This window comes from Protopterus annectens, chromosome 12.part0, assembly GCF_019279795.1.
Source record: "Protopterus annectens isolate FY-2018-M chromosome 12.part0, PAN1.0, whole genome shotgun sequence".
Taxonomy (NCBI): Eukaryota; Metazoa; Chordata; order Ceratodontiformes; family Protopteridae; genus Protopterus; species Protopterus annectens.
The window spans coordinates 1439085611-1439108571 of NC_056746.1; positions in this window are offsets into that span (position 1 = coordinate 1439085611).

Here is a 22961-nt window from a genome sequence, read left to right on the forward strand (position 1 = left end):
TATATATATAAAAAAAAATATATATATATATATATATATACCTTTCCTTTAACTAGTGTAGTCCATATTCAGATTTGCTGTATCCAGGACTGTATGCAAGCTTTTGAGCCTCCCCGAGCTTTCTGTGTTGGAGGGAAGCCTTCTAGCTTATCAGTGGGAGTGGTAAGCACTAGGTAACCTATCTACCACACAAGGAGTGCTTCTGGCCCAGAAATTGTAGTTATTGGCCGTTTGGGCAGTTTTTCCATCTCTCTCAACTTTCTGATTTAAAAGCCCACATTTGCACTTGTTTCCCCCCTTTCCTGTAACTAGTTTAGTCCAGATACAGATTCTAAGTTTTAGCACTTGAATTTGCTTATTCGTGATCAGCACTTGTTCAGAACTTGTACGCACTAAATAACCTACTAATTACTGCAGCACTCAACCTTCCTCATTACATAGAGGGAAAACAGTTTTGGTACATACTTTTCTCACTTGCTTAGAGAAAAACAGCTCTTGAACTTACTTTTCTAGAGGAAAATAGTTTTTTATTCAGGCATGTCCAAGGGTCAACTCCCAGTGTCCTCTCCTGTCTATCTGATGAATCTGGGCATCTTGGGGAAATGTAGAAATTGCCTCATGTACACAGACAATCCTCTCCTCCTACCACCAGACACTACAACCTGTGAGAGATGCACTTATCTAGCCAAACTGGAGGTAAAGCTCTCTCCAATCAAAACAGAACTTGACAGTCAAGAGGAGAAGGTAAACACTTGCACCACACCACACTCATCACATAGTCTCACTAAATCTATACCACCAAAATCCACACATAGAAACACAAAAACATTCACTGATGCTCTCAGTAATATTCTGTTCAAGCAACAGAGACCTCCAAAGCAGAAATGCAAGCAACCTCCACCCCCCAATACAACCCAATTGACACATAGTACACTGAGAAAAAACAGCGAAAGTTCACACTGTAATAATCCACTAAAAATAACGTCCGCTGTGCTGTGTGCTAGAATCCACTGAGGCAACTGAGTAATACAAAATTTATTTTATTAACCACAATACTATAAAATAACAAAAAGGTAAGCGCTTTCATCTAATTCAATAGACTTCATCAGAACATCACCATAACAGACAAGCTGGGTTTTAAACACACATCTAACCAATGAATTCCTTTGATTAATTTTCCAGTTAATTATATTCCATGATTTAAAGTGCACAGTACCAAATCATTCCACATTCCTTTATGTAACCAGTCCATTTGTATTTGTTACACACCTAAAAAGCATTTTAAAATAATTTATTTTAAAAATATATCCATTAATAAAATCATTTTGTTCTATCATCCCCAATAGTAGTCCGTTTTACTTTCTAAAACAGGCTTAATGGAAATATTGTCATTTATTCCCAGGTATACTGAAGCATTAAGCAAAATCTGCCATTTAATTTCTTTTTCCCCTATTTTATTGCTAATATTCCCACCCCTGGGATTAGCCTTTATTCGCTCCAGTATTGCAAATTTGAAGGTGTCACACATTTCACTTGCAGCTAAGTGTCTATATAATGCATTTTTCATTTCTTTCTTTTTTATGCAATAAAAATTATCGTATATCCTATTTCTTAGACATCTTTCTGTTTTGCCCACGTAATAACATGGGCATTTTGTACACTTGGCTAGATAAATCACATCTTGTGTCTTGCAATTACCATTCCTGAATCTTAAAACTGTTTTATTTGTGTCTTCCAATGTAAGGGTTGCATTTTCCATTATAGCACTACATTGGTTGCACTGTCCACACTTCTGGGTACACCCATCCTTTTCTCTACTAATTCTATTAACACTTTTATTTTCGAATTTACTTTTCAAGTTTTTCCAGTTTTATATACAAACACCGGATGTTCCCCTATGACTTCATATATTGCATCATCAGTTTTCATTATATTCCAATTCTTTTCAATTATTTTTTGCATGTAAGTGGCATGTTCTTCATATTTAAAAATACATGCTCTCTGATACGTGTTTGTATTGCCTTTATTTCCTATTTCTTTTTCCATTCCATTACTTTCATTTTCACCTGTCCTATTCATCCCGATCCCTAACAAAGGTTTATATATTTTCCCCCATCCTTCTTTCACATATTTTTTAATCCCTTCTATCATGCCAATGGGGTATGATACATAGCCCGCAGACTCAGTGTGCCACTCAACCACAGCCAATAAGGCAAAACAACATACTCAACACACTAGTCATAGGTGACTCTACAGTCAGGCACACTGATGTGCCACTCACCAGGCTAAACAAGGAGAAGGTTACTGTCAGCTGCCTGTCGGGTGCCAGGATCCGCCTCATAACCCACGCACTCAGGTCACTCCACAACAAGTACACGTATGACTCTGTCATTGTCCATGTTGGTGTGAATGACCTGAGACGTACCTCCCTGGACTACATGAAAAGAGACATGGAAGAGCTCTCTGATCTTGTAGCCCAGGCAGGTATGACCCTAGCCCTGAGTAGCATTCTGCCATCACCCAGAATGATGCCGCAGTACAAGGACAAAATGATTGACTTCAACAATTGGCTAAGCTCCTGGTGCCATTCTAAAGGGATCCAGTATCTGTCTGCCTGGGATGACATGGTCAACAGAGATGGCCTGCACCTGTCACCCCTGGGATTCTGGATACTGGATAAGGTTCTTGCCGCCCCTGTAATGCCTTTTTTAGGCAAGGTACAAATGACAAATTCACCACCGTAACAGGAACAGGCAAGCAAAAACTGAGGGTGATGCTACTCAGTGCTAGAAGTCTAAATCTCAAAATGCACTCACTCGAGGCACTCCTTAAAATGGAGAACATCGATATCTGTGCAGTGACTGAGACCTGGTTCAAGGCTCCAGAGAGCACCCCTGCACTACCAGGCTATAACTCATACCACACTTTTCAGCCATGTAACCTGGACCGGAACACCAAAGGTGGAGGTGTGTCCATATTCATTAATGATATCCACAACTCCAGGCTAGTTGCTCAGCATAATGCAGCTGAGGATATCCAAGTGCAACTAACTCTGGGCAAAACTGCAATCCAAATTATAGCTTGCTATAGATCACCCACCATGCCCCAGGATTCCCACACCTCTTTTCTTGATGTACTGGAAAATATTAGGGTTCAACCAAACACCCTAATAATGGGCGATTTCAACTACCCCACCATTAATTGGGAAAACTACTCATGTACCAACTCCTTTGCTCAACGCTTTCTGGAATTCATAAACTCCAATGCCCTGGATCAACTTATCCACACCCCCACCAGGGGCAACAGTATCCTAGATGTAGTCATTACCAACATGAGTGACCAGTGTTCCACACCTGAAGTCAACGCATCATTGGTCCGATCTGACCATAAGCTAATTACCCTAGATATCCACATCCTGCCCCCACCCCTCATTAAGGAAACCATGGTAAAACATTTCTCCAAAGCCAACTTCATGCTTCTTAAGACAGAAGTGGTGAACTTCATAACACCCATGCAGATGGACAATACAGTTACGACTACTGAATCCTACACAATTGCACTTTATAAGCACGCACATGAGTGCATGGATCGTGCTATCCCAAACAGAACTAAGATGCTATCCTCCAAAAAAAGGAAGCCAATCTGGTGGTCCCCTGCCATAAACAAACTGTACAACAGAAGGAATAAACTGTTACAAAAGAGAGTAAAATCCCATGAGTGGAGGAGCTCCCTGGTCAGCTTCAGTAAGAAGCTGCGATCCCTGGTAAAATCCTCCAAAGCTAGTTACGAAAACAAAATCACCACTGATTCCAAAGACAACCGCAAAGCATTCTATAGCTATGTCAAGAATCTCAATGGCAACACTCAGATCAGCTCTGAGTTACAGCCCAATGGCACTAAATATACAGACCCAACTGATATTGCCAACATCCTGGCAGATAGGTTCAGTGCTAACTTTACCCCCCCTCTCACCCCGTAAAGAGGCCATCTCTATACCGGAAGAATGCAAAGTTCCTGTAATCATGGCTGCACAGGTAAAAACCACACTCTCCAAAGCCAAGAATACAGCATCCATGGGACCAGACAACATTCCAGGCTGCATTATACACAAACTACAGAACGAACTGGCACCCCATCTAAGTACCATGTTCAGTCATAGCTTCACCTCAGGCTTTGTGCCTGCTGAATGGCGCACAGTGACTGTTATCCCACTCCACAAAGGGGGAGCCACCACAGACCCCGTGAACTACCGCCCCATTAGCCTGACGAGCCTGGTCTGCAAGGCCATGGAACATATCATCATGGAACTTATAAACAAAGACATTGGTAATCTGCAAACTCTGGACCCCACCCAGTTCAGGTTTGTAAAAGGCAGATCATGTCTCCTAAACCTGATAGACTTCTTTGAATAAGCCGTAGACAAGGGTAAGGTGGTTCACACAGCCTATCTAGATCTTGCCAAGGCTTTCGACACCATCTCCCACTCTGAAATTATAGATAAACTCACTAAACTAGGTATAAATCCTTATGTCACAAGATGGGTTGGCAACTGGCTCACTGACAGAACCCACACTGTGAAAGTAGCAGACTCCAAATCTGACTTCAGACCAGTGACAAGTGGAGTACCACAGGGTTCTGCCCTGGGTCTTCTCCTGTTTAGTATCTACTTTTCTGAAGTACAGGCTAACACAGAAGGTCTTTGGCTAACGAAGTTCGCAGATGACTGCAAACTAGGAGCCATAATCGAAACTTCTAACGATGTGGACATCCTACAAAAGGGCCTCAGTGAGACAGATGCCTGGTGTCAAAGCCATAGCCTCAAGCTCAATGCCAAAAAGTGCATTGTCATCCCCTTTGGTAAAAACTCTGTACCCATGAACTACAACATAGGCGGTAGTATACTTAACACCAAATGTGTGATAAGAGACCTTGGGACACAGTTGGACAGTAGTGTCTCCTTTGATAATCACATCGCCACAGTAGTCAGGAAATCCTTCTACATGGCACACCTTATCACAAAAGGTTTCTCATCCAGAAGAAAAGAGGTCATTGTTCCCCTCTACTCATCACTACATCACTCATTAGACCCACTATTGAGTACAACATCCCTTTTGGTATGTACCTCACAAGACATCTAAAACAACTGGAAAGGCCACAGAAATACCTCACAAAGAGGATTACTGGCCTCAAACAGATGCCCTGTGCAGATCATCTCAAAAAACTCCAGCCTTACTCCGTTGCATATCGCTTACTCAGAGGTGATCTCTGCCTAACATACAAAGCTATGTCAAACCCAGAGCTGTTGGACATGCTCGACTTAAAGAAATCCCAATCCCTCCAAGCTACACGCTCTAGGGACCTAAACCTTGTCACCACAATAAACAGAACATGCTGGAGGGATAGATTCCTGTCCTAGAGACTTCCCATACTCTGGAATAAACTACCTATCTATATCAAACAAAGCTCCTCATTAGCACTCTTCAAGAAAAATCTTGATGATTGGATGGGAAATAGGAAATTCACCCTGGGGATCACCTCTGTGGCTCTGCTAGACAGTGGCACAGGAAAATAAATTTCTTGGGTGACAAAAGCCAGAGTACCTTTTTGGCTGGGCTTGTATAGGCCCCAGGGCCGATAGCCTAGTACCTACCTATGAACCTATGAACAAATAAAACAAAATAAAATAAACATTATCAATTAATATCCCCTTTAGAGTTACTTTAACCACCACCCATCTAATACCCATTTGCACACCCTCATCAGGATTATTTTCAAAATGAAGTTTAAAAAAGCTGCAGTATCTCTATATTAGCATCTTTTTCATAAGCAGCTCAGGATTAAATCATCAGTTCAGTGTAGGAACTGATGGCAATTAAAGATTTATCTTTAGCGGTATTAGTGAATAAACTGAGTAACACCTAAGTTCTCTTTTGCAGTCAAAATCACAGCTACCCAGTGACTTAAAAGCAAGACAAAAACTATTCTAGACCATATTTTATGTGGAGGAAAAAAGTATAGCCCTCATCAGCGACCTCCATATGGATCAAGCAGGTGAATGTTATTTATTAGGTCTTAGGAGTGGCTGTCAGTGTTTATTTCCAAGATATGATTCTAGTCTGTTCAAGTGTAAACCCAGTTTTACGTTCCAGTCTTCAGGTAAAATGTCATTTACCCTTTCAAAAAATGACAGTGCAGAGGATTAAGGCTCTTAACTGTTAACAAACTGCGCCCTGTTTTGGTACAGGGTTTGATTGCTTCCATATCCAGTAGCCTGCTGTGTGACTCTTAGCAAATCACTTAATCAGTAAGTCTTCCCAGGGACCGTTACATCTAATGGGTCTACTAGGTCAACAAATTTATAAAAAAAAAAAAAATGACAGTATATTAAACAATGCATAGAACAGTGACTTTCACCACAAAGCACTGATAATATAACTGATAACATAACTAATGACTTTATACAGCTATGACTCTTGCATTCTGTTATAACAAATTTCAGTCGTGTTTTTTAGCTTGAGTTATTTCAAACTTAAAACTTTCTTGAGCAGGATTGTTGCATTATTTTTACTAGTCAAATTGCCTGTAGCAAAAATATTTGCAAGCCATTGTATTTAGTGAGGGTAACGTACAGGTTTCCTGCACTAAACAAATGCTAGCATCCATTTTTATAATAAACGCCACAAAAATTATTTTCTCTTTTAAGGAACCTGAGCACTATGGAGATTCTGCAAGTTAATGTTTGTGTATTTATTTTTAAACCAGTTTTCACCCATTGTTCTCATTATTGCTACTCCAGTTAAGACCACCTTTATACCATACAATAAACTTGGCACTTGATCCTGAACAGAACACGTGCAATTATGAAAACTGCTTCATATGTTTACACCACTTCAAGACAATGTAATCTGTATAACACCAATTCGTTAAGACGGACCTAGTCCAACTATAGATTCCCACAGCACAGTCCCACTGTCCCTGGGCCTATATGAAAAGCTCTACAGAGGACTAGCAAAAGTGCTATAGGGCCCAATAATGCTAACAACCTCCTACACACAATCACATATTTATAAATATAATAAAAAAAATCACTATAACAAAAACATCTACAAAGCTAATAGCATGGTTAAGAACTGCCATTGAATTTTAGTTCTGCTAATCCACTCCACTTTTCTTTTCATGTGTTTTTTTTTTTACTCCCACTATTTGTTGACCATCTCCTCTGTCCTGACCAATGGACCTATTCAGTGAGTTTTAAGGGAAGGCAGGAATTGAATGAGGTTTGTAATGTTAGACTGACAATGACTGAATAGATTATAAGTGATGTATAACATTTGCAAATGAAAATATGTTATTATGCTTTGTTTTAATTTATGTAAATGTATGATTTTTTTTTATAAACAAGAAATGTAGGCAGCCACCTCAGTCACAGTAAAGGCTCCACCCCTCTGTGCTATGGACCAGGCTTCAGTCCACATTACTTAGAGAAAGATACATATCTGTTAGCAAACAGGTGAGATAGTTAGTTAACAAGAATCATGTTTTTTTTATTAGGTCTGTAATACATTAATAGAAAGTTATTTCCAAGCTTAAGACATTTAAGTCATGTTAAATCATTGTGCATTACTTATTCATTAACTCCTAGTTAACTGAGGATTACAATTTGAATAAGAAGGCCAAGACATGCCATCTCTATAGGATTTGTAAACCCATGAGATGAAAATCTTTATGTATAATACATCTTATAAAAATTCCACGTATGTCATTCATATATTTTAGTTACATCCAAATATATCAGAAACATCTTTGCTAACATTTCATTAAGTATCTCACTATTCCTTTACTGGCAAAGTCAAAAGCGTTTAGAGGGCAATTCAGTTAACTAAGCATTTGATACTGAAACCAAGACAACCCTATTTTCCTCTTTAAAATGCAAATAAGTTTTTACTTTGGGCTTATAGACAAGGGTCTCTCCTCCCAAAGAGAAGGATCAATCCAATATTATTCCTTCAAAGAATCATTACAACTGTTTATAATACTTTTTGAATTAACAGGGGTAGATAACAACCTCATCACCATAGTGGGCCCCTACCCGCATGAACATACCCATGATTCTTCAGACTAAATCCACTGCAGAAGCTTTATCCTCTTCCCTATGATGGGGGGACTCAACATCTAACTCCCTAAAGGCTGTTGTTTGTCCAGTGACACCAACACTGAATGCTGGAGATCATCAGTTTAAATGTCTCCTTACTGAAATATCAGCACTCAAAATGTTGAGTGCTGAGAAGTCGAAAAAAAACAAAAAAACATGGAAAACAGGAGAAGAGCAAATCTCAAAAAATCACTCTTCCCCTTTAAATTTTGTTTTTGGTGGCAAGACCTCCCCCCCCCCTAGACTTATATATACCAACTCAGAGATCACCATACCGCTGAGAAAAGGGAGTATTCCGAGAAATGGCATCCTGGACTTAGTGTATGCAAGTCTATTCTTTCAGCTGTTCAGTCTCCATATTATTGGACTTGATGTAGCAGGTTCTGACATTTCACATAGTTGCAGTTCAGGTCTCACATGAACTAATTTACTTTCATGTACACAAGATTCAAACACAAGGATTATGTAATGTGCAGCAGTGGCCCTGGGACTCTAAATTGTGGTAGCACATTCCACAAGACCTTTGAAAGGTACATGGTTACAGAGTGAATAAAACATATGTAGACATTATTGACAAACTCCCATGGCTCTGCAACTCTCTTTAAGGTTGAAGAGCTAATCTGCTGCTCCATAGCATGATATAATTCACTTTGCTTCTAAACAGGACTCAACAACTGGATGCAGTCTCTTTTACCACACCCTGCCATTTTCATTGTGAGAAAAGTTGAGAAGTCTTCTACCTTTATAAATGCAGCATCCATTTCTACCTTTTTGAAAATGGGGACCACTACCCTAGTTAGTCTGTCTGGAGGTACTGTTCCAGCTTTCCACACAACATGCCTGGATTACCCAACATAAGTCTGATGTTCCTGCTGTAACTGATACTTGGATTAAACCTATCTGAAATTACTCCAACGTTATACCTCCCAGCTATAGTATTATCTGTAATGACTGTATAAAGAGGTGGTGCTATTGCTTTAATATTTCCGAGTATCTACCACATCTCCCTTTACAGCAAACCAACACCAAAATTCAATTTGGTTCAGTGGAGCTTCTTATTTCCTTTCTCAAACTAAACAATTATAAATAAATACGTATTACGGTTCTTTATATCCCTCCTAGCGATAATCAGCTATACTGGAAGATATACGTACTACTGTTCTTTATATCCCTCCTAGCAATAATCAGCTATACTGGACGATATCCTACATTGTATATCCATAACATTTCAACAGGAAAAAATATTACTAGGTGATGTGAATGTAAATTGGTTGGACGCAAACTCTAACTCCAAAAATTGGAAAAAGGAGCCATACAAATAATAAATAAGCACAGAAAAAAGGCTGATAAAACTATGAAAATTTTAATATAAGAACAACATCCAGTAAGAACTTTTCTCTTGAAACAAGACTTCTTCAGACTGAATACTTATAATAGAAACAAGCATTTATATAGCTTACCATCATATGAATTAATTAACTAACGTTTAGTTCTCTTTCATTTTAAATAAACTTTAACATTTTCTTTATTATTGAGCCCTGGAGGGTTGCAGGCATCCAATTTCACTTGCAAACAATATTTTCTGTACTACAACTCATCTTCTGCATCAAATCTAGTAGTAGAATTATTAATTTGATCTAAAACAATAAATCTTAATGAAATCTTACAACCTCTATTTGAATAATGTTTGATAAATGCATTGTTACAATCTCCTTCAGTGAGAGCATGTGTATGTTTATAAATTCTACTGTGTAACTCACTTGTAGTCCTGCCTACATAAAAAGCAAGACAGGACAAACACAAAGCTGACCCTCTTCAAGTGAAATTTGGACGCATGGATGGGAAATTGCAAATTCACCCCTGGGATCTCTCCTGTGTCCCTGCTAGACAGAGGCACAGTAAACTAATCTTAAAAGGGTACCTTCTGTGACCTACTTTACAGAGGTACAGTAGGCTAATCTAATAGGGAGGTGGAAGCCAAATACACTCTGGCTAGGCTTATAAATGCCCTAGGGCAGATGGCCTAGTATCTACCTATGAACCTATGAATAAGCTACACATTTTGATTTACATGTAAATATCCAGGATTCCTTATCTTTTTACTATTAATAAAAGCTTCAGCTGAATGAGTTTATAAAAACAGACAATAATTACAACTGAAGCATTTAAATATTCCCATTTTATTATACTTCTTGTCAAATTTATTTATTTAGTTATTTGCTTTTGTTGGCCGGGAAAGTCCACTGGGCTGAAATGAACCCATTTTCAGTGGAGGCCTGGGGAGAAAACCTGCATAACAAAATACAAGTTAACACAAATTTGTTAAACAAGAGTTTCAAAAATGTAGCTAAGTTACAAAAGGTGTATCAGTCAGTAGACTCACTTGGAACTTAGTACAATTATGTAGCTAGATGTTATGAAATCGACTTTGATTCATGGGAAGATATCCAATGTATAAAGAGTTTACCATAGAAGACAGATAAGCCATACACATATACAATTAAATAGTACATTTTTGACAGATAGACTATGCATAAAACAAGTATGGGTAACTACATTATTTTTTTCATATACCATGTGAGGCAAAGTAGGGTATAAAAAGATTTTCAGTGTGACACTTAAGAAGGGAGAAAATGATGAGTATAGGGATCGAAGGGGTCAATAATGAATCAGATTATTGAGGAACTGGAAATGGTACATGGGCAGAGCCATTCAGAGGAGAGATATTGATGTAAAGACTTTTTGAATAAGGGGGCACTATTAGTGGTCTGGAGAAGAGGTAAAAGAGCGTTCCAGAGTTTGGCTACAGTAGGAGTAGAGACACTGACCTGCATGGAGTTTTGGTCTATTTACTTGGATAAGAGATTGATTTTCAGATCTGAGATGCCAGTTTGGTTAATAGAAAGTTAGAAGGGAGGTGAGGGCTGGGCATTCGAGTGGTTTGTATATAATTTTGTGTGCTGTAGATAGTTGTATGTATTTGAGGTGTTGTGGAAGTTCAAGCTAGTTCAGGGATTGTAAAGAATGGCAGTGATGGGAAGAATATTTTGCACAGGTCATAAACGTAGCAATTTTGTTATAGTAGGTGTCCATCTTAGTTTTTAAGCAGGACTGGATGTGTGTAAGAATTGGGGGCACCGTAGAGGGGAGAGGGTAGGAGAAAGGTTTGTGCAAGTGTTTTTTTAGCAGAGTAGTTTAAGAAGTGTTTATGTATATAAAGGGTACAGAGTTTTGGTGCTTTTTTTGATATTGTTGTGGATGTACTGGTCGAATGTTAAGTTATCTACAGTAATGCCGAGTAACTTGGTACAGGGGACCACCTCTATGGTAGTTTTGTTAGATGAGTAGATAATAAAGTTTGATTTATTAAGAGTTGTATTTTTTGGGGATGTAATGGTCAGGAGTTTGGTTTTATTGGGGTTAAGGGCAAGGTGGTTATTGGTCATCCAAATTTCAGTAGTGGAGAAAGCATTTTGGGTCATGGTCAAAAGTTCTGTTTCTGAGGTGCCGGAGCAGATAATAGTAGAATCATCTGCATATTGTACTACAGATCCATGAGTAATAGCAGAATGAAAGTCGTTAATGAAAACACTGAAAAGGAGGAGTCCCAAGACTGGGGAACTCCTGTGGTAGTAGTGAGAAAAGGTGAGAGGGAATGAAGCCATTTGGTAGATTGTTGTCTGTTTATAAGATAGTTGGTAAACCAGTCAAGAGCAGAAGTGGACATGCCTAGGTGTGAGAGTGTAGAGAGGAGAAGAGAATAAGATGGTGTCAAAGGACTTGGAGAGATTGAGGAAGAGTGCAGAGATGAATTTGCCATCATTGCGATTGAGGTTGACAGTGTTCAAGAAGAATAAGAGAGCAGTTATAGTGCTGTGTCCGGGTCAAAAGCCATGCTGAGTAGTGAACAGGAGTTGGTTTTGGAGTAGATAATTCATAAGTTGAGTTTGAATGCATTTTTCCATTATTTTAGAGATGGGAGATAGTATGGCAATAGGGAAGAAATTAAAGATTTCTGTGCTATTGTCGCCTTTATGTAAGAAAATGATGAAGGCTTTTTCCAAGAGGGAAGGTACATAGGATTCTTGGATAGATCTGTTTATGAGACTACTGATGGGGTAGCTGACAGATTTGGCTGACATTTTTAGATACTCGGGGGTAAGTTATCTGGGGTGGTACTGCCGAGTTTGAGTTTTAGTAAGAGCTTAGTTATAGAGTTAGTAGGAATAGGAGAGAAAGTAAAAGGTTGGGGAGAAGAGTTTGTTGACAAGGAATGAATTGTTGGGTTGTTGTTATGACTAGTTTGAGGAAAGGTGACAGCCATTTTGGATATAGTCTCTGTAGGAACTGAAGATTGAAGCAAATTCAGCAGGGGTTTTGTCAGGATTTGGGCAAGGGTTGCTTTTGGTGCCAGGATTTAATAGAGTAGAGACTGAGTTCCAACATCTTTTTGGGTTATGGTTACAGTTAATTTGAAGATAAAGATAAAAAAATACTACCTCTAATGACTAGACATTTGACTTGATTGTGGAGCTGTTTGAAGAGCTGGAGTTCGATGGGGTTTTTAATTTTCTGCCATTTTTTTCCATGTTCTGTCTCTTGTATTCATAAGTTGTTTGGTTTCTCTATTAAGCCAGATTGCATGATTTGTTTTTATTCTCTTGTTTCAAAGGTGGGGCATTCTATTGAAGATGTTTAGGAATGTTAAATTGAATAATTCAACAGCTTCATATAGGGGTAGGGATTTCAGAGTACTCCAGTTAATTTTACTCAGTGTTTCACTGAAGTTTATTGGATCGAAGTTAGCTAACTTTCGGTTGGGTTTGTACTGGTGGTGGTTTCAGGTTGTGGAGGTTTTGCATGTTATGTAGACAGGCTGATGGTCATTAATATTGCAGGGGGAGAGTTTCTGCTGAAGAAATTGTGTTAGGGTCAGAAACTTAAATCCAGTCAAGAATGGAGCCGTTATTTCTAGGTCGGGTTATGCTAGTAATGAGTTGAGTGAAGTTATAGAGATTGATGGCTACATTATGAGAGGTAGTTGTATGATCTAGCCAGTTTATGTTAATATCACCTAAAATTATTATTTTGTTGTGTTTATTGTTTGAGGTCCAGGCTAAGATTTCTTCTAATATAGGGATATTATTACCCGGTGGGATATATAAGATTACCAAGCAGAGATTGTTTTAATTTGTTCAGTTTTAGATGCACTGTGGTGAGTTCAGCTGTAGAGAATTTTGGAATAGGTTCATAGGTGTGTACTAGGCTAATGGCCCTGAGGCCTTTACAAGCCTAGCCATAGGACTTCTCTGAGATTGTGCCAACCGATCTTAGTTCCCAGTGCCTCTGTTGACTAGAGCCACTGGAGTTATCCCCGGTGTGAATTTTCTATTTCTTATCCACTCATCAAGATTTTGAGTAGGGGACAATGGTAATGGAGTTAGGGTAGAGAAGTGCAACTCCTCCTCCTTTTTTGTGAGGTCTGTCTGATCTTAGACAGGAGAAACCTGGAGGGAGAAATCCCGTGTCTTTTATGTATGACATTAGTGATGTCTCAGTTACAGTAATTATTTTGGGGCTAGAATGGGATATCCAGGTGTGGAATTCTGGGATTTTGTTTCTGATACTTTGTATGTTAATGGTGGTGAGTTTTAGGGATTTGTGAGGTTTGGGGTGGGCCAATGGTGTAGGTCTGGGGTTGGGGTGGATGTCCTCATGCTGGGATAGGTTAGTGGTACTATCTGAATGTAGTGTTGATAGCGGTTTGTGCTCAGACTTGTACTGTGTTGTGAGGAGTGTTGTAAGTAGGGTATGTTTGTGTGAAAACATTTTAGGTTTGAGGAATAGCAGTGTATTAGTGGAGTAGAGACTAGAAGATATGTTGGAGTAAGGTTTGTGATTGGGTGATTGGGCAGAAGTGATGTAGGTAGATATGAAGTGTGTATGAGTGGGAAGAAGTGTTGTGAGATGAAGGAATGAAAACGATAGAAACAGAGGAAGGAGTAGTGTGGTCATAGCTAATACTGTCATTATAGATATAAGATAAATGTAAAGGTGCCAGAGGAGGTTGTGAGGAGGGGGCAGAAATTACTATTATGGAAAGTATGAGTGGGTTGTAAATGATGGTAGAGTGGTTGGACAGAGGGTTAGTTAATTGGGTATATTGAGTGGGTGGGATTGTGTTTTTCGAATAGAGTGTGTTGATTGGTTTATCAATATGGGTGAGGTATGGCTAACTATAAATGTAATTGATATGGGGTGGATGGGAATGGGGGTAGGGTAGGGGAGCAGAGTGAGCCCTAGTGAAGGGTGAATGGAATGGGCAGGCCATTTCCAGTTTGGCTTTAAAGAAAAAAACAATCAGCAAAGTAAGGAAATGAGGGGAATTAGGGGGGAGACGGCAGTGTAGCAAAGAAGCTAAAGGTGGAGGAAATGTGGCTGAAAAATGCTGGTAGAGGAAATAGGGTGGGTGAAAAAATGTGAAAGAGAAAAATGTAAGTAGTTGTTTTAAAGGGTATACAAGAAATAGCATAGGGTAGGTAGTGATAGAACCAGTAAAGGGAGAGATGGGGAGAGAGGGAAAAGATTGCAAAGGAGAGTAAATAAGAGAGTATAGATTATGTAAACCAGGAAGACAGAGTTGAGTGGAAGTTTGAGTAGGGATAGGAGTGGCAAGGTGATGTACTAGGGCACCACAATACAATAACAACGAGATGGATAAAAGTTACATTTGGGTGGAAGCTAAGTTCCCAGACACATACATAAACCATATGAGGAAGCAGGGTCCAAAATAAGATTCAAGCATCCAGTGGATGTGAAGAGGCACTCTGGTCTTACTGTATGTTAGGATCTAATCTAGGAGCCAAGAGCCATGGTGTGCTGAGGGGGAATGAGGGGGTGTTTAACCTAATAAAAGAAAAAATGCAGGTTAACTTGTGATACAGTAGTTTTGGTATTAGTTTACAAAAGAGGGATCCAGTACCTATGCAAAGGTAAGATACACAAGAGATGGGGTACAGTAGGGGAGAGGCAGAAAATAAGTAGGGATAGGACGTTTGAAAGGAGGGATAGGTATTAGAGACTGAGAGGAGGAGGTCAGCAAGAGCTACAGAACAGAGTATGAGAAAATAGTGAGCAAAAGCATCATATAACAAAATCACATACTATATTGCTAGCACCATGTCAGATGACGTACTTATTATCTTTAATTCGCTTTCATTAACTTATTAAAATCAAATATAGGACCTGTTAGACCAGCCTGTGACTGAGTTGACCATAATAGTAAAACATTTACAGATGCATAGCTACAGGTACAGAGCTTGGAAACCAACACAGCAATAATCCAAACATCTTAAGTTTTAAGGAGAAGACTGGACATGTGAGTTGTAAACACATAAGAAAAACTAAATAAAAAAGCTATACATTGCCACCTAGTGGCCGGGGACAGACAGGGATAAAAGTTAATAGAGCCTCAGACTGCCGTGATAGTACAGCCAGCAGTATTAAAGGAAATAGGCTAGAATTATAAAAAGTATAACATTAAATAACAACTCTACTGTTGTAAAATGAGTATGAGTATATCTACGTAGGTAGGAAATAACACAAGAGTAACAATATATCCTTCTCTACAAGCCAACAAAATCAGAAGTGATGTCTAAGTTAACTAAATTATTAGAAAATAGGGATGGAGTAAATTAGGTGGTGTCTGAGCTGCTGTGTGCTAAAGCCATGCACGCAAACACAACATAGCAGGGAGTTCTTCCATTCAGAAAATAAACAGGCAGCACCTAGATTGTTGGTTCAACATCAACAGTTAACCTAGACTTGAAAGAAATCTGAAATTTCTTCCCTTTTTGTTGACAAATGTAGGTCCTTCACATACAACCATTTTAACTTCAGGAAAGCCACTAAGAATGTTCCAGTTATCTTTGATATTTTTCACGTAGAGCATTCTTCACCAACACTCCTGTACTAAAATTGCTATTGTTAAAAGCCTTTCAAAACTCACTTTTTAAACCTTTCTTTCTCATATTCTTAGCATCTTTAAACTTTTGTTTAACCACCTTCTCTAGATACCTTCTAGCCAAATACATAAGGCTATGCCTTCATTTATAAAATCCTTATTCTTAGCTAATTAAGTCTTATTAATTGCCCTTTAACAATGTTAACTTCATTGTACTAGAATGCATGCTAGCATAACTAAGATGAGCATTATTCTCTACTTCTTTCTTGAATATTTTGGTTTCTTACTTATTATTCTGTCTTGAAATCAAAACATTTATTTATTTATTTATGTATTTATGTTACATTTGTTTACCGGGATAGTCTGACTGGATACATGTCCATTTTCAGCGGAGGCCCGGGGAGAAAAGCTCCACATAGACAAACTTACATAGATTACACAGAAGTCAGCAAACAATTATAAAAACAAAGTGATTATACACAATGGGTTAGTAGTGTTCCCTAGTAGGGACTAACAATTCTCATGGACAGACAATTAAAAGTAAGAGACATCAGATTGGAAGCAGAGCTGGGTGATGTAGTTACAAGTTATGATAATTGCAGAATATGCTTTTAGTTTATAACTTAATCAGGGTTGGTACATGGGCATAGCCAATTCACTTTGAGATGCTGTTTGAGGTTTTTTTTTTAATAGACTTTTGGAGGATTGTAGGGTTATATAGTTTGGCAACAAATTCCAGGTTTTGCCAATGAAGTTGGCAAACAGGGATTCACCAGCAGAGCTTTGTAGGTTTTGACCAGTAGTTTATTGGCTGACCGTAGGGATCTTAGGTTACTATATGGCTTAATAATATTTTAATAATTAATTAATAATATTTTTAAGTGAGGGGGTATCCTCAGGGTGGTACAAAATCTTGTGCGCTATTGATTGAATTGAATTAAGTTGGGCAGTTCTAGCCACTCTAGTTGTTTAAGGTTCTGGCAGTGGTGGGTTCTATAGGTGGAGCCAGTGGCAAATCTGGCAATATGATTGTAGCTATGGGACAGCTTACCTAGTTTGGATTTGTTGAGGTTTTAGAGGACAGATGAGGCATATAAAAGAGTAGAGAGTAGGTATGATCAGGTGATTGTAGTCCTAGCCAGTTGGGTTAAAAATGTCTTGTTTCTATACAGTGATCCAAGCTTCTTATTGATGGTCTGTATGGTTTTGTTGACCTGTAGGTCAAATTTGAGATTATTGTCTATGATAACCCCTAGCAGTTTGGTGTGATTATCTGGGGAAATAGTGGTACCATTGTTAGATGTGACAGAGAATGAAAATGTGGTGGCTCTACCAGTGAAAGAGAAGAGTAGAAGTTTAGTTTTATTGGCGTTGGTTGGTGAGCCAGTTCTTGATAGTGTTAAATGTATTTTCGGTTAAGATTTACAAGTCGGATGGGGAGGTGGCTGAGCAGATGAGAGTGGAATCATCTGCGTATTGAATGCAGGTGGCTTTAGGGATAGCAGTGTGGAGGTTGTTGATAAAAATAGAGAAGAGTAGTGGACCTAATATGGACCCTTGAGGGACACCAAGTGTGAGAGGTAACTGGCTGGAGAGTTTGCCCTGCCATAGTACCGCCTGCTGTCTACCAGTCAGGTAGGACTGGAACCACTGGATAGCAGGCTTGTTGAGGGAAATAGATTTTAGTGAAAGACTGAGAAGTTCATGGTTGACCATGTCAAAGGCTTTTGATAGGTCAAGAAAGAGGGCAGAGGTTAGCCTATTGTCATTCCTGTTTTGTTTTATGGCTGTAGTAAAGGAAAGCAGGGCTGAGGTGGTGCTGTGGTATGGCCTGAAACCATGTTCTGAGTCGGATAGTAAGTTATTATGTGAAAGGTATTGCATTAGTTGCTTGTGTACACATTTCTCCATTATTTTGGCTAGTGGGGAAAGAATGGCAATGGGTCTGTAGTTGTATATGTCTGAGGAGCTACCACCTTTATGGAGTGGGATGACGTGAGATATTTTCCAGAGGGAGGGGTTAGCATTTTCGGATAAGGTTCTGTTGATGAGAATAGATATGGGATATGCAATGGCATCTGCAGCTATTTGTAGGTACTCTGCAGGGAGGAGGTCAGCAGTGAGGGTGGTAGGTTTTAGTTTTTTTAGAAGTGTTTTGATAAAACTAGTTGGAAGCTAAATTCTGTGTGAGTATTAGGTAGATTAGGCATGTGGTTTAAGTTAGAGGGGGTTAGTTGATTTGCTAGAGATTGGATTGTTTCAGTGAAAAAGTTATTAAAGACGCTAGCTATGGTCTCTGGAGAACTATGGGTGTAGTTAGCCGGGGTTGGGGTGGTGGAGGGACCTGGACAAAGCAGTTTATTTAAGCCTGCCCAGAACATTTGAGGGTTGTTGTGGTGTTTTTGTAGGAGATTTTGGTAGAAGCTTTTTTTATCCAATAAAATAGATTTTTTTGTATCATTCCTGAGTTGACGATATTTTAGATGGTGAAGTGGGACTTTGGTTGTTCTCCATCTGGCCCAGGCTCTGTTTCTAGTTTTGATTTTAGCTTTGGTATTTTTTGTGAGCCATGGTGCTGTATTTGATCTAGTTTGTATTATACGTACTGGAGCATGGGAATTAAGGATACTTAGGAATCTAGTGTTAAAGTGATTTATGGCCTCCTCTAATGTTAGATTTTTTTTAGTTTTGACCAGTCAACTGCTTTTAATTCATTCTGGAATATAGCAGCCTCAAAGTTTTTCCTGCTTCTAAATGCTTTATATTTGGGCTGGTGAGAGTTTCCTGCCTTATGTTTTATGATATAGGTTAGACAATGGTCGCTGAGGTCATCAGGGAGAGTACCAGCTGTGTAGAGTTGGGGTTGGTCATTAACTAGGATCCAGTCTAGGATACTTTCCTTGTTGGTTGGTTTGTTTATCCTAGTGGGGGAGGTTATGGTCTGTTTAAACCCAGATAAGTTTATATGAGTGAGGGGGGTGGGGGGCAGAGAAGCAGGGGTGCCAGTCGGTGTTAAAATCACCAAGAACTATGGTTTCTTGGGGATAGGTAGTGGATAACCAGTAAAGGAGATCTTCTGGGGTATTTAGGTTGTTGCCTGGTGGAATATATGCACAGACAATGTTCAAGTGTTTGTTTTGGTTAATCTGTAGCTTGGTTATGAGGAGTTCCACGTTATTGAATTATTGAATTGAAGACGTTGAACGGTGTCTCTATTAATGGTTAGAGTAATTTTGTAAAGGACTGCTATCCCACCTCCTTACTTTGTAGCACAGTCTAACTGGTGAATATTGTATCCTGGAGGTAGTATCTCATTGTCAGTAGTACTGGGTTTTAGCCATCTAAAAATGCAAGATACTACGATTATAGTTGGATGTAAATTTCAAATAAGTACTAACATTATTAACACACTCAAAAATGAATCATGATCATTAATCTCTCCTCTTCAAATCAAAAAACTGTCATCAAGAAAGTGCTGATAAAAATATTATTAAAAACACTATATAAATGTACTCTTTTTTTCCATGCACTCATGAAAACATTAGCTTAACTAGGGGCCATGGCCACCCCATTCACCTGTTGAAAGAAAGTTGAGTTAAATTCAACAAAATTATAATATAACATAATGACTAACATTTTCATAATTAAACAAATAATGCTTTCAGTAAAAAGATCAAAATGCAATAATTCAGATCTAATAAAATCTATTCCCAGCTCATTTCATATAACAGTATAAAGAGACTGGAAATAGTGAGAGATCAAATTCACCCAAAACACTCCACTAATAACAGAAAACCTGGGTGAAGAGAGTCCATAAAACATGGGCGAAGATCAATCCCCTTTATTCACCATATGGTATTATGGTGAATAAAGTGGATTGATCTTCGCCCATGTTTTGTGGACTCTCCTCACCCAGGTTTTCTGTTATAAAGAGACTGGATGTCAATGGTAACTAAATAATCGGATTCAGTGAAAAAGTCACTAAATAATCCGATTAGGTCAAAACCACTTCTTCCAACTTTTGTATAAAGTCAAAAGTATCTTTTAAAAAACATGTACTCTTCAACAACCTTCTGCAGCAGCTTATCAACATAAGTGGTCATGGCTTCAGTTTTGTTTCCTCCACCTGCAACAATTTATCTAAAAGGCGGATTGTCCAGAACCTTATGCTTAAGTATATTGGGTAGACCAAATAGCTAACTTATTTTCTGATTTTTAATAGTAAGAAAATGGGCCACTTCATTATTAATACCTCCATCACACAACCATTCTTCTATAAAATAATTCATCAGAGCATATGCCCTTTTTAAATCAGAAAAATGAACCTATTTATAAAACTTATTATCAGACAATATACTTTGTACCTTGCTGTTATAAAATGATCTATCTAAAATAACCAAGGCATTACCTTTGCATGCTTTAGTAACAATAATATTCTTATTATTCAATTAATGAAAGGCTATTGTTTCTTGATAAGTTAAATTGTAATACTTCTGTTCTGGTTTGTGGTTAAACAACTCTTTCAATTGACTTTCAGTGATATTCAGAAATGCCTCTAATTCCGGTCGAAAAGATGGATTAAAAACACTCTGTTTACAAAGACCAAACTCAAGTTTCACATCATCTTTAACAATTTAAAGTGTCACATTTGTCTGCTCTTGATGCAGGAACAAAAGTCCAACATTTTCTCAAAATGCTAACCAAGTCATAATCTAAAACTACTGATGACAAGTTCACTATTTTAAAATCCTATCCATAAGACATACCTCTCATTTCCTTATATTTTCTTCCAGCCATTCCACCTTTGGTTGGTATTCCTCTAATTTCCACTTCTTTCTTGTTCTGCTGTGGGAGACAATGCTGTTTGAGCCCATGTTCTGTTCACTGTGCCAGTATCTTGATAAACGTCTACTGGACAAAAAGCTAGAGTTGTAAAATTATTTCTTTCTCTATAGCGGTTAGGAAACTCTCTATGTTCTTGTGGTATCTGATTCTTCCTTTTTTGGGCTAATCTGTTAGATATTCAAACTTCAGGTTGGTTGCTATTAGATGCTAACTCTAACTCCCCTGCATCTACCATAAACTTATATGGTTTCACACAACTAATTAATAGCCCCACACATTATAGCTAGACATCAAATTCCCTATTGGACTGGATCCTAGTATCAGACCCTAGCAAATACTACTCCACCACAGGTACAATGTCAGACTCTGCCAGCAATCATCTCTCATTTTGTATGACCAGACATCTTACACATCCACACAAAATCAAACCAGTGGGCTTTCAGGACAAGAACACCATCAAAACAAACTTTTATTGCACAAAAAAGAACAGATTAAGCACTTTCATCCGGTTGTAGCATAGGACTTCATCAGAATCTAAACACACATTTTTTTTAAAAAACATTTAAATGCCTTGTTAATTAAGTCACATGATCGTCAAATAAATCAATTAACAAACAAAAATGGTTTGCCTTAAAGGAAAACTTATGACTTAATTAACAAGGTATTTAAATGTTTTTTTTAAAAAAAATGTGTTTGGATTCTGATGATGCTTTACAGAACCAAAAACTTTCTCCACTGACAAAACTAAAACTATACCTGCCACTCCTTATCTGCTCCCCATTCTTCTATATGACACTCCCATCCTTACTAACCTCCAGGCTTCACAAAAATTAAAACATAAACAATGCTATAACAAAGTTGCTAAATTTGTAGCACATACCTCTTTCAGAACCCATCACTGCATAGCACTGAAAAGCCTTAATTGGTTAGAACTGCCGCATCAACTAACATGGGCAGTCATAACTAAATACATTCCTACATATTGACTAGAGTATCTATGGTATTACATTGGGATGAAATGGCTAGGCTTGAAATGACCTCCAGGTCAATAGTCTATTAACCTCCTATGATCTTATATACACAACTTCTTACCACTAATAAAATTATCCAGCATCTATCTCCCTGTCCAGCACTAAAAAAAACATTCTAGACAACTATGTTCCCAATTGGACATTGTGACCTAGTAACCAAGAACTCATGTCTGTCTATAAACCTCTCAAATATGCTGGGCACTGTCGGTACTCATACAAAGTTGCTAAGGTGTGGAACTCCTTACCTGTATCCAACAGGTCTATACTCATACCTCTCAACCTCTTAGAGCAATAAATCTGGCCAAAGCTATAAATAATGGGGGACAAAGGCCCCAAAATAGGGACAATTTTTAAATACTGCTCTTACAAACTTGAAAAGTTGATAGAATAGCAGGTTTTGCATTATCATGAATTTTCTGAAGGGTATGAAATCTGAATCTCGAATGTCTGCCATTATTTTCTGAATTCAATCCTGAATAAGCCAGTGACTTGCCAAAAAACTCACAATTTTATGAGAAACGGACCAAAAATCTGAGTCAAAAATATGGACATTCTGCAAAAATATGTACACTTCAGAGGTATACCCTTCCTCCTATCCTTCAAAACCACTCTCAAAGAGTTCCTAGCTAAAATCTGGCTCTATTCTTGCTCAAAACTAGGAGAAATAATATCCCTGAATGTGAACAAGTATCTTTTCATTCCTTATACCTCCTTACCCTCCCTTCTTCACTTACTTCCTTACTGCTATTCTCTTCCCTGACTTTCTCTTTAAATATACCATAATCTTTTGTTTCCCTCACTTCATATTGTAATTCCTGTTTGTATTACACTAACTTACTTTTAATTTCTTTACAAATTGTCTAAAATTTCTTTACATTTTAAATAATTGTCATATACCATGTATCGATTCTTAACCAATGTTTAATTTTTTATAATTATTTAAACTGCATGTTTTTGTTTTATTTTTGAA